This window comes from Rutidosis leptorrhynchoides, chromosome 6, assembly GCF_046630445.1.
Source record: "Rutidosis leptorrhynchoides isolate AG116_Rl617_1_P2 chromosome 6, CSIRO_AGI_Rlap_v1, whole genome shotgun sequence".
Classification (NCBI taxonomy): domain Eukaryota; kingdom Viridiplantae; phylum Streptophyta; class Magnoliopsida; order Asterales; family Asteraceae; genus Rutidosis; species Rutidosis leptorrhynchoides.
In genome coordinates this window covers 368,700,169-368,713,689 of record NC_092338.1, presented here as the reverse complement: position 1 = coordinate 368,713,689, position 13,521 = coordinate 368,700,169, and the positions used below count along the sequence as shown (strand labels likewise).

Genomic DNA, 13,521 nt, shown 5'->3' with positions numbered 1-13,521 from the left:
GTAAAGATCATCCTATAATTTTTCGGTCTGGCACAAGGTCCTGTCTTCGACCATGCTATGCAACCACTGTTCTTACGGTTGACACCCGATTTGGTTCAGGTGACCTAATGAATTCCAGATGAATTCTTAGGATTTTACGTTCAATGGCAATGAACGCATTGAAAATGGGTTTTTAGAAAACAAATCGGTTTGTATTTTGATCAAAATATTTTCTCGTTCAAGCTCGAGTTTAGATATTATTGAATTCCATGAGTTTGTAATTCTCAATCTTTAAGGTCAATATCAAGGATTGAGTAATATCAGGCTTAAAAGCTGATTTTTAATCTTTAAGGAGATTATCCTTTCTGGAGGTCTGATTCATTAGTCTTATCAAGCTAATTTGCACGGCGCCCTCCCCATTTTACGAGACAGATCCTCTCATGGTTAGGATAAGTCTGACCACTTGGCGACCCTGTTTGATGCTGAGGTCCGCGGATTTTCTGCTGATTTTAGAGATGACTTTTCTAGATTTTTCGTCAACCTACAGCTGGTCTGGACGACAACTTCTTGACCTAAATCAAGAAGCGCGTGTCTTTTTCGAAAGACTTTACTTCCTTTTAATGATGGAATTGATTCATCGTGTAGATCCATCTTTCTTTCAATAAACCGGGTAAAACAGTTAATTTAGTCCAAAACAAAAGTACCTGCAATAATCTTGTACAAAAATATGTGATATATATTTTAAAGAACTTTGGTGAATTTTTCCCACACTTAGCTTTTATTTATTTTTTTCTTTGCCTTTTTATTCTCCTTTATTCCGTTTTAAATGAATTCTAGCGTTTTGGGTTGTTTCTCAATTTATGTCCTTTCCGAGGTAAGAATAATTTCGGCATTAACACCTAGTTTTATCGTTCATAAATATGTATAAACATGATTTTGAGTTCATTTAGTTGAAAATTTTTCAAATTTTCACAAAATTTGGCAATTAAACCAAGTGTAAACCCGAGAGAATTTATAACCCTTCCCCACACTTGAGATCTTGCAATGCCCTCATTTGCAAGAAATCAGTAAAAATTTAAATTCATAAGGGTGATTAGCGTAGAAAAATGATTAAAAATACCGAGTTTGCAAACATATTGTTGTTATATCACATTTGATATTTTGCGTCTTTTCGTCAAAATTAGTACATTTTGCTGAACTTAATGACAGTCTTTGTAAATGCGCTGTTTTACCCTGTTTTGTACATAAGATAAACTACAAACATATAATATATATATATATATATATATATATATATATATATATATATATATATATATATATATATATATATATATATATATATATATATATATATATTTTAAAATCTTTATTTATTAAAACAATTTAAATGAATAATTTTTTAAAATTTTGTTTCCTTTTACTTTAGGTAGTTTCGGTATGTTTACCTATTCTGTCCCTCAACAAAATTTAAAATTTATCGTTTTGAAGCGATTGTTTTTAAAAGCAAAGATTTTTGGGTTTTTAATTTTTTGGCATACTTTAAATTAATAAGATTAAAAATAATGATAATAAAATTTCTCGTCCCTCCCTTGGGTAAAGCAATTTCGGTTCAACGACCTAATCTTCAACTCACGACGAATTTTAGAAATCATTTTTTAAACTTAATGAAATAAAGTAAATTTTGTTTTTAAATTCACACAAAACTTAAATTTAAAAAGCATATTAATTTCATACAAAACCTATAAAACAAAAAAAAAAAATTCAGAATGGAGGGAGAAAACTAGTTCTTTAGTGTCTGCTAGTGGAAAAGACCAATCGGATTCTATTCTCGGAACTACACGAGAACAGAACAACTAACTCCAGATAGCATTTTCTTTTTAGAACATTTGAATCTCCCCACACTTAGGTAGCTGTGGTGTCAAAATTGTGATTAACTTCATCGTCAATTTTTCTTGGACCATAATCAACTTGCATATCTGTGACTTTTTCTTTAAGCCAGTGACCAGCTTCTTCCGTAATATCCACAAATTCAACTAGTTTCGCCTTTTCTTTAGGCGACAGATTGGATACTAACCGGTTACATAACTTAAAGTTCCCCTTACTTCTAGCATCATAAACCCGTTTAAAAAGTTTCTTCATTGAACTGTTAATAACGGGGTCATTTAATTTCGTATCAACTATGGGGTTCTTTGTTATCAGGTCATCATTAGGTGTTGCTTCATTTTCCCCACACTTAGGCGTTTTATTATTATTAAGCACTACCGTTGGAGTTGGTAAAACAACATGGTTCTTACCAATCATTTTTGCTGGTTCAACAGTTTTGGTTGGTGGTGATTTAGACTTTCGAATCATAAAGGTGATCGATTTCTCATCATTACTAAGTGTTATTCTACCCTTTCTTACATCAAATAACGCCCCGATGGACGCTAAGAATGGTCGACCTAAAATTAGAGGAATGTTTGGGTCCTCTTCTATGTCAATGACAATGAATTCGACTAGAAAGGTTAAATTACCTACTTGAACGGGTAGGTTGTCAGCAATTCCAACTGGGTGCTTAATGGTTTGATCAAGGAGTCGAACACTCATATCCGTTGGAGTTAACTTACCTACTCCTAATCTCTTATATAATGAAAGAGGCATAACACTCACACTCGCACCTAAATCTGCTAGTGCATCATACATGACACAATCGCTAAGTAGACAAGGAACAATAAATTCACCCGGATCACCTACCCTAGGCGGAGGTTTTGGTGGAACTGTCTTCACCGGGTTTATTTTTACGGTTTTTGTTTCCTGCACTTTCTTATTCTTCTTCTTCTTCTTTCCAGAGGTATCACAAACTTTATTACCTATTACTTGCTCATACTCAACTCTTTTTCCTGGAAACGGGATGGGTGGTTTGTATGGTGCCACCACTGGCTTTACATACTCAGGTGGTGGTAGTGGTGTAACTTCTTCATTGTTACTCACATCTAAAACCTTCCCATCTTCCGATGCTGGTTTTTCAGAATTTGATGACACCATGTTAACATTCTCATTCCGAGGATTTACTTCAGTATTACTTGGTAGCTTTCCTTGTTCCCTTTCACTCATCAATCTAGCAAGAGTACCTACTTGTTTTTCTAGATTCAAAATGGAAGCTTGTTGAGTTCTAAATGACTGATCAAACCTCTCATTCGTTTGGGTTTGAGTTTCAATAAATTGTGTTTGAGATTCAACTAGCTTAAATACCACTTCTTCCAGATTTGACTTTTTCTCTTCGGTTTGTTGTGGTGGTTTATACAAGCTGGGTCTTTGTTGATTGAAAGTGTTGTTTTGAGTTGGTTGATTATTCGGACCTTGTTGGTTATACGAGTTATTGTTGGGTCCATTTGGATTGTAAAGAATGTTTTGATTTCGATTGAAGTTTAGCCTTGGCGGTTGATAATTATTTTAATAATTATTTTCCGACCTTTGGTTCATGTAGGAAACATTCTCACGTTGTTCCATCGTTTGCTCAATGTTACAATCTTTCATTAAGTGTGGTCCACCGCATTGCTCACAACTGATTCGTATTGCGTGAATATCTTTATTCATCTTTTCCATTCGTCTCTCGAAAGCATCTATTTTTGCGGAAACAGAATCAAAGTTATGGCTAGAATCGGCTCCAGCCGCTTTAGATGAATGAAAAATGTCTTTTTTCTGATGCCACTCATGAGAGTGGGATGCTGTGTTATCAATGATCTTGTGAGCTTCGGTTGCAGTTTTCTTCATAATGGAACCACCAGCTGCTGTGTCGATGTCTTTTCGTGTGGCGATGTCTATGCCTTTATAAAAGATTTGTACTATTTGAAAAGTATCTAAACCGTGTTGAGGACATCCTCTCAACATCCTTCCGAATCTTGTCCATGCCTCATATAACGTTTCATTTGGCTTTTGCACGAACGTGGCAATTTCTCCTTGAAGTCTCACGGATTTAGATGCCGGAAAGAATCTTTGAAGAAATTTCTCAACTAAAACATCCCATGTGTCAATCGTTCCTTCAGGTAACGATTCTAACCAATCTTTGGCTTCTCCCTTTAAAGTCCAGGGGAACAACATAAGATAAATAGTTTCATCCTCAACTTCTCGGATTTTAAATAGATTACAAATCCTATTAAAAGTTCGAAGATGTTCGTTTGGATCTTCTTTTGTTGTACCACCAAATTGGCACTGATTGGTGATCATGTGTAGGATTTGTCCTTTAATTTCAAAATCTGACGCTCTAACATCTGGCTGATTAATGGCGTGACCTTGTCCCGTGCGTATGGCGCTCATTCGGTCTTCCATACTTTGAGGTTCAGTTATTTCCATATTTGAATTTGTTGAATTCGAATCACTAGAAGATTCTGATTTAACGGTTTGTGATTCGGGAGAAATTATTAGTGGTTCGGGATCTTGGAATTGTCCTTGAATATCCTCCGGGTTCTCAATTGTGAAATCAGGTTCAAAAAATGGATTATCGGAATTTTGATTTGGAGTACTTGTTCGACTAGGTGATGATTCTAAAGAAAAATCAATGGCGACAATATTGGCTAGATGTCTTGATCGAGTTACAGGTGGTGAACGTATGAAAAGTGGTGAACGTTTTGCTCGGTGCATTCACTAAATATCCTATTAGTTATAAAGATAAAAATTATATAAGTTATCAAATTAATAGACTTTTCTGATTTTGCCCACGTTTTGAATAGCCAATAGATGCAGCAGGTAGCCCGGACCCTTTAAATCGGAAGCCCACAACTCGCCACTAACAAATCCAACTATTACTACGAACCAGAAAATTTTGGATGTCTATCAATTTAACCGCTTAAAATAATTTTTTCGTTGAAATTTAAAGAAGATAAAAATCTATGTCCTAAAAACTAGAGCGTAGAAAGGAGAAAGAAAAAGAAGCGCGCCAAAAAACGTCAAAAAATAAAAATAAGAAAAACGTCGAAAAATAAAAATAAGAAAAACGTCGAAACTTAAAAGTCTAAAAACTAAATCTAAAAAGCTGTGCCTAAAGGTATTAAAGCTTAAAAGGAATTCTATATCCAAAACGACAATAACTTAAAAGTCACTAAAATATATAAATGGCATCGCAAAATTCTAAAGCGCCTAAATCTTAATCTAAAGAAAAAGCACTTAAGGGATTTTACGGCAAAGCCTAAGAATCTAGAAATAAAAATAAACTACGGCAAAATACTAGATTAAAACTAATTACGAACGAAAAATTATAAAATTACGTTTTAACTAATAAAAAGATACAAAATATAAAATAAGCTTAAAGTTATAAAAATACAATTTTATAAAAATATTATTTTTGTATTATTTATTTTATAAAAGTATCAATTTATAATTAATTAAACTAAATTAAACTAAATATTACAAATTAAATACAACTAAAACTAAATATTATTAAATTAAAAACCCTAATTATAATTAATTAATAATTATTATTATTTAAACGTAACCCTAATTCGTACAACTAAGGTTTCAGACCTGTCAGACAGGCTTATGCGATTGCATGGGGATATAGTTATGATATCATGCAGTCGCATGAACAAGGAGTCTAGCAATATTTTGGGCTTTTAATCGGCTCGGCCCAAATTTCTATTTATTAATTATTTGATTTCAGTTTTCTCTTTCTCTTTTTTTTTTATGAAATAAGAAATAATATATTTTTACAAAAATAATATATTTTTACAAAAATATAGTTTTACTAAAATATAGCGTAAAAATATAGCGTTTCGCCGAGTCCCCGGCAGCGGCACCAAAAACTTGATGTGTTGCGAGTAGGGTACGAAATACTATTATATTTTACTACAAAATACGACGAAATATTACACAAGTTTTATTAATTTAACAGATAGGTATACCTAAACCTTGCTACAACACTATAGGCAGTGTGCCTAATCGTAGAGTAGTGTAGTTTTTAGTAAGTCCGGTTCATTCCACAGGGAGCTGGTGATTACGTACTATATTTTTAAGCGACTATATTTATATAAAATATATAATTATATATAGTAATATTATTATTATAAAAATGGGGGTTTTACCGTTTAATGACTGGTTTGTCGATTTTATATTTTAAACGTAAAGATAAATACGATAATTAAAGTGCGTAAAATAAATAACAATATTTAAATGACGTTAAATAAAATTGCGAGTAAATAAAATGACAGTAAATAAAATAACAGTAAATAAAAATTCGATGAGATATAAAATAGAACAATTATGCTTATTTAAACTTCCGTAACCATGATGTTTGACGTTTTGATTTTAATTTATTACTTTGGGTTAATTGTCCTTTGTCCTGGATTTATTTGAAACCTATCTGGTTTTCGTCCATAATAGTTCATCGGTCATAATTATAAAATGCTCCTCAAATTAACCTTATTCCCGAAGTCAAATATTCCAACTAATTAGGGATTCGAACTGTAACAAGGTTTTAATACTTTGTTTAATGATTACACCAGGTTATCGACTGTGTGTAATCCAAGGTTTTAATACTTTGTTAACAATTACACCAATTACCTTTGAATGTAATCCACCCCTGTTTTAATTATTCCATGATTATTAATTTTCCCACTTGATCAGAATGAATAATCAATTACCCAACCCAATTGATTTATTAAATGATTGTTAAAGATGTCATATAAACATCACTAAATAGGACATGCATAATCATTTAATAATTATTAGATTAATTAATTTGAAGATAGGTTCGACAGGCTCCAAAGAATTGTCATTCAATTAGACAATATCCCCCATCTATTAATGGTCCATGGTCCAATTAAAACAAGTGTCGGTCTTTTGTCCATACCCTAATTATGGTACAAAATTTAATAACCCAATCTTAATATTTAGTCTAACATCACGATTACTTCGGCTCAAATAAGCATAATAATAACTTAGTTACGAGACATTAATTTAAAAAGGAAAAACATAGCTTACAGTGATTATTTATCCCGTAGCGTTACCCAGACAGAGTTCCGACTTAAAACCCATAAAATATTTCTTACAATAACCCAATTATTATTAAACTTAAATTAAAATTAAAATTATAAATATATATATTTATGTTACAGAGTAAGAAAGAAAATATGGTGCCTAAAACTCTCGAGCAAACTGTATTTTTATAGAATGTTGGCATGCTACAGTAACCCATGCGATCGCATGGGTTTTATGCCTATTTCCCATGCGATCGCATGGCCGCCAGATCCAGCTCACATATTTTTGTCTTTTAATTTGCCGACGGTTTTAATAAATATATATATATATATATATAATTTTAAGAATTATTTATATATTATATTATATTTATGTGCATAGTTGACTTGTAATTTTAGGTCCGTTGCGTCGCACGTTGATAGTTGGCTCAGGTCCCGGTTCCGGATTTTCGAACGTCCTTTCGTATAATTTAATATCTTGTACTTTGCGTTCCGCAACTTATACTTTTGTAATTTTGAGACGTTTCTTATCAATAAATTGAACCACTTGGATTGTATCTTGTACATTTAAGCTTTTTGGACGTTTGCATCTTCAAATCTTCATTTTCGCCTTTTGTCTTCGCACTTATTTATTTAAACGAATATTACTTGAAAATAGAACAATTGCAACTGAAAACTTTACATATTGGAAGGATATTGCACCTAAATATATGTTCATTTGGAGCACTATCAATCACTTATCACCATATATACATATTCATAGGGATACAGAGAAGACACCAACTCTCCATCTATATATATAAATATATATAGATAGAATATTACATATATTGAACACCCTTTTAAACTGCACTTTTCTTCTTTAATCTACAACAAACATCCACCATTTCCCTCTTCTTGACTGCTTGGTCATCATCACCACCCAACACCCTCTTCTTCATTGAAATCGCCACCATCGAGAACACCCAACATCCTACATCCTACATCAAACCTTTGATCACAATCCATCAACCACCATCTTTAATCATGTAAATCGCCATCTTAACCCACTCTAAACCACTTCAAACTTTGAAACTTCATGTTACTGTCATACGTTTGCTCCTGCAGCAGCTACCAAACAACATCTACAATCACCATGAAAACAACCTACTATAAATTCTTTAAATCATGAAATCACCATGGAAGCTAGTTATTTCATTCAAACACTCCGGTGAACATATAGTAAGTGTGGTATTATTTCATATAAATTAGTTACATAAATTAAGACTGAATAACTTATTCTTCAAAAATTCAATACACTGGATACAAACATACTATATCTCAATAATATATTGATCTGTATAATAAAAACTATTGTGTAAAACGAAGAACATTCAGTGACAACAAACTATGAAACAATCAATAAAAATATTTATTGAATATAATCAGTTTAAAGTAGAAAACACAAGTACCATCAATGTCTCTGGAACCGATTACCAACTCGTATTTTTCGCAAACTGCAACTACCATTCGATTTATTCTTCCATAACTCAAACTATTGAACTGTTGTTTCTTTGATTAACCCATCAAGAGAACTATCACTTATTGTTATCACCATTGCTGCACCTTATTCAATTTTCTGTCAAACCCTACAGCCCCACCTGCTATCACCCTTCATCACCATCAGCTACAGACCGCCACCTGCAACTGCAGTGATTTTTTTTTTTGACACCAACTGCTACAGCTAGTTCCTGTTCCCGTTTACAACAAACAATCATCACCTCACCATATTTTTTTCTTCTTTCTTTCTTCTTTTTCCTTTCTTTATTGATCGTTTATGTTTTTATTTGTTTCTTATTCATACTGTCGCTGCTACAGCAGCAAATTCTAGCTCCTGTTATTACCTGAGCAAGCCAACACAGGCCATGGCAAAAACAATCGAAAAATCACCATCAATCCATCATCAACAACGTGTCACCGAAACCCTAATCATCTTTCTTTCTTCTCCTACCATCACCTCTCAATTACACCATGATAGTTACTGCAACTGCTATTATATTTTTTATTGTCGAACAAAATCATCAAACCCATTAAGAACACTATTAATTATTGCTCTAATTTGATAAGATAAGAACACAGATCATATAAAAAAGATTTAAAAAAAATTAAGAAAATATCAATTAATCGATTACCTCTTTGATTTAATTGATGGATCGAATACTAGATCGATTGAAGATAAATACCGATGATAATGAAGACTGCCATTGATGAATAGATAACTTACAAAACCTTGATGATTGCTGCTCGATCGATTGTTGGATTTATGAATCGAAGAAACCTAGAACCGTTATATTTTTTTTCTTTCTTTCTTTCCTGCGTGCTGGTATCTGCTTCTCTCGATCTGTTTTTCTCGATTAGTTTAAAACACCAACAAAAGCAGATCTAAATCTTTTACTCCGTACAAGATATTATCTAATATCAATTATTATTATTATTATTATTATTATTATTATTATTATTATTATTATTATTATTATTATTATTATTATTATTATTATTATTATTATTATTATTATTATTATTATATGATTATTAGTGTTATTTATTTATACTAATATCATAATTATTATTATTATATTATTTTAATTATTATTAATATTATTATTAATATTATTATTATTATTATTATTATTAGTATTATTATTATTATTATTATTACATTATTTAAAATTAGTATCATTATTTTTATTAAATAAAAATATTGATATAAGAATATATTTATTACAAAAAATACTATATTAACATTACATATTATTATATTTACATATAATAGTATTAAAACTTATATATATATATATATATATATATATATATATATATATATATATATATATTTACATAAATTATATTTTATTAATACTAAAATATAAAAATAAATGACACATATTATAACTTTGTAACAATTATAAATTAGTTATTAAAATATTTTAAAGAATATTTACTATAGTAATAATCTACTAAGATAATTTAATATATAATATGAATGTAATACTTTTGTATGTAAAAATTAATAAAAATATTTTATAACATATATAAAAGCATAAATATATAACTATATATAACATTGGAAATTACCCAAATATTACTAAACTAAAATTATTATATTATAATAAATGTTTTATAGTTTCATGATATTATTTGACATATATAAATGATATAGGTTCGTGAATCCAAGGCCAACCCTGCATTGTTCAGTTTCGTCATATGTATTTTTACTACAAAATACAGTATCGTGAGTTTCATTTGCTCCCTTTTTAAATGCTTTTGCAATATATATTTTTGGGACTGAGAATACATGCGCTGCTTTTATAAATGTTTTACGAAATAGACACAAGTACTTAAAATTACATTCTATGGTTGGATTATTAACCGAATATCGCCCTTCAAGTCTGGTAACCTAAGAATTTTGGGAAATGGCCCCTGATTGACGCGAATCCTAAAGATAGATCTATGGACCTTGACAAGTCCCATTCGGGGTACGAATGCTTTAGTACTTCGAGATTATTATACAGACGAGAGATTCTGTTTTGGGGATATTCTATGCATTAAGTTAACGTCGGTTACTAGGTGTTCAATCCATATGAATGATATTTTTTGTCTCTATGCATGGGACGTATATTTATGAGAAAAGAAAATCTTGTGGTCTATTAAAATGATGGAAATGATTATTTATGTTAAACTAATGAACTCACCAAACTTTTGGTTGACACTTTAAAGCATGTTTATTCTCAGGTATGAAAGAAATATTCCGCTGTGCATTTGCTCATTTTAAAGATATTAATTGGAGTCATTCATGGCATATTTCAAAAGACGTTGCATTCGAGTCATTGAGATCATCAAGATTATTATTAAGTCAATTATAGTTAGATATATTATGAAATGGTATGCATGCCGTCAACTTTCGATGAAATGAAAGATTGTCTTTTCAAAAATGAATACAATGTTTGTAAAATGTATCATATAGAGGTCAAGTACCTCGCGATGTAACAAACTGTTGTGAATCGTTTATAATCGATATGGAATTCGTCTGGATGGATTAGGACGGGTTGTTAGAGATGGAAGGGACAAACCAATTATCACTTGTCTTGAGTATGTTAGGGAATACCTTATGAAAAGAATTGTGACAGTTCATAAGCTTATTGACAAATCTGATGGAATTTTAACACCTAATGCTAAGAAAATATTTGAGGGTATTAAAAAAGCTGCAAATCATTATCAAGCCTTTTGGAATGGTGGAGACAGATTCGAAGTGAGAAATGCACATTTAGAGCAACAAATAGTTGATGTTAGGCTTAGAACATGTACTTGTAGAAAGTGGGAGTTGAATGGCTTTCCATGTAAACATGCAGTTGCTGTTCATTGGGACATGTCTTTACACTCTCAGGAAGTTGGGATTCCTGAAGATTGGGTTCATCCTGTTTATAAGTTAGAAACATGGAAACAGGTTTATTCATTCAAGGTTGAACCTGTATCTGGTCCTTTAACATGGCCTAAAAGTGACTGCCCAACTAGGCTTCTTCCTCCATATCATAAAAATCAAATTGATAGGCCAAAAAAGAAAAGAAAGAAGAGTGCTGATGAATTGTCACAACCAATGGTACAAACTGGAAAACTATCAAGGACTGGAAAGAAAAAAAACTTGTGGTAAATGTGGACAACTAGGTCACAATAAAAAGGGTTGTAAGAATGGTGGTCAAACTGGTCAAGCTAGTGGTGGTAGTGGTCAAACTGGTGGTGGTAGTGGTCAAACTGGTGGTGGTGGTGGTGAAACTAGTGGTGGTGGTGGTGGTCAAACTGGTGGTGGTGGTGGTCATACAGGATTTGCAGGTTTTGCAGGTGGTCAAACTAGTGGTGGTGGTGGTCAAACTGTTGGTTATGGTGGTCATACAGGATTTGCAGGTTTTGTAGGTGGTCAAACTGGATTTTCAAGTGGTCAAACTGGTCAGACTAGTCAAACTGGATTTGGTGGTGGTGGTGGTCAAACTGGATTTGCAGGTGGTCAAATGGTCAAACTGGTGGTGGTGGTCAAACTGGATTTGGAGGTGGTGGTCAACATAGACAAAAGCTTCCTGTTAAGAGAAATGTTTGATGATTTCTAATTAATCTAGTGTTTTTAATGTTTTTGGATTTTAAATGCTTATTGAATGTTTTCATGTTTTTTGGTGTTTTTGAACTAGTCTTGTATTTTGGCTAGTGACTTTCACTATTTTGTAATTGAGATTCGATGCTTAATTATTTTTGCAATATCACTATTTAACAGTGACTTTTACTATTTTGCAATATTAGTTTTACCAAAGTTGATTAGCATATGATGACCAACGTTGACTGTAATTTTACATTCACCATTATCAAATTTTGTTAACATATGATGACCAAAGTTGACTGTAATTTGCAATATCAGTTTTACAATATCAGTTTTACAAAGTTGCCTGTAATTTTCAAAGTTGACTGTAATTTGCAATATCAGTTTTACAAAGTTGACTGTAATATACCAATGTTCACGGGTAAAGTAAACGGGACAATATACCAAAGTTGCATTAGCATATGATGACCAAAGTTGACTGTAATTTGCAGTCACCATTATCAAATACGATTCAAATAGACCAAACTTGACTGTAATTTGCAGTCACCATATCATTGCAGTCACTTGCAGGCACAAAAACACAAATGGGACTGTATAAAAAAGTTAATCAGTTCACAATATCATTGCAGTCACTTGCAGGCACAAAAACACAATGGGTTACCAAATGGGTCAAACCAATTTATTAAATCTCAAACTTCATTACAACATCACTACATTAAAAATCTTAAAAAGAATCTAAAATTTAATCTAAACTACAATCTAATTCAAATATACAAACCAATAAAATAAAAATAAAAACCTAGCTAAAAAAACAAATTGTCTTCCATCTTTTCAATTGTTCATCTTTTTTTTTGCACAATTTCTTCAATTGGAGGATCAAGCCAACAAATGAAGCCGCAATTTTGTCCCTGTATCAAATCAGTAAATAACTCATTAACACCTAATGCTCAATGATACACACGAGTAACACCAACTATCAAATTAATGGAAAAAACCTACCATTCTTACACAACAGTAGAATCTTCGACCTGGATTCTTAGTTGTTGAAGACTTGCGAATAACTGAATCACTCCCACAAACACAATACACCTTCATTGGAAAGTAATCTTTACGAATTGAAGCAATTAGGGTTAGGGTTTTTTTAGCGAGTACACCTACAGATGAATTACGCACAGTGATTGGGTTTACGTTTTAAAGAGAAAAGAAAAAGAAAAAGGAAGTCAAGTGAGGTGCATGTGACCTCTACTTAACGGACGTTTATGAGTGTTTTAACAGAGGGATGAAATTGGGAATACAAATTGCATTTAGGGATGACTTAAAAATGATTTTGAGGGAGAGAGACTAAAAAAAAGAAAAGGGTCAAACACGGGGATGAATTTGATAATTTTGTCTTTTAAAAATTTAAAATAAAAAATAGACACACACCGTGCAGATATATATGAGAGTCCAAAATCCAAACATCAAAAC

At 31.8% G+C, this 13,521-nt stretch overlaps 1 non-coding gene across 1 annotated transcript; it reads left to right on the top strand.

Annotated features, from left to right (window-relative positions):
- The first annotated feature begins 3,823 nt into the window (after nucleotides 1-3,823).
- LOC139856615 (small nucleolar RNA R71) lies at nucleotides 3,824-3,930 on the top strand. Its single transcript, XR_011762086.1, has one exon. It is a non-coding gene; the product is annotated as a small nucleolar RNA R71 (small nucleolar RNA).
- The last annotated feature ends 9,591 nt before the right edge of the window (nucleotides 3,931-13,521 follow it).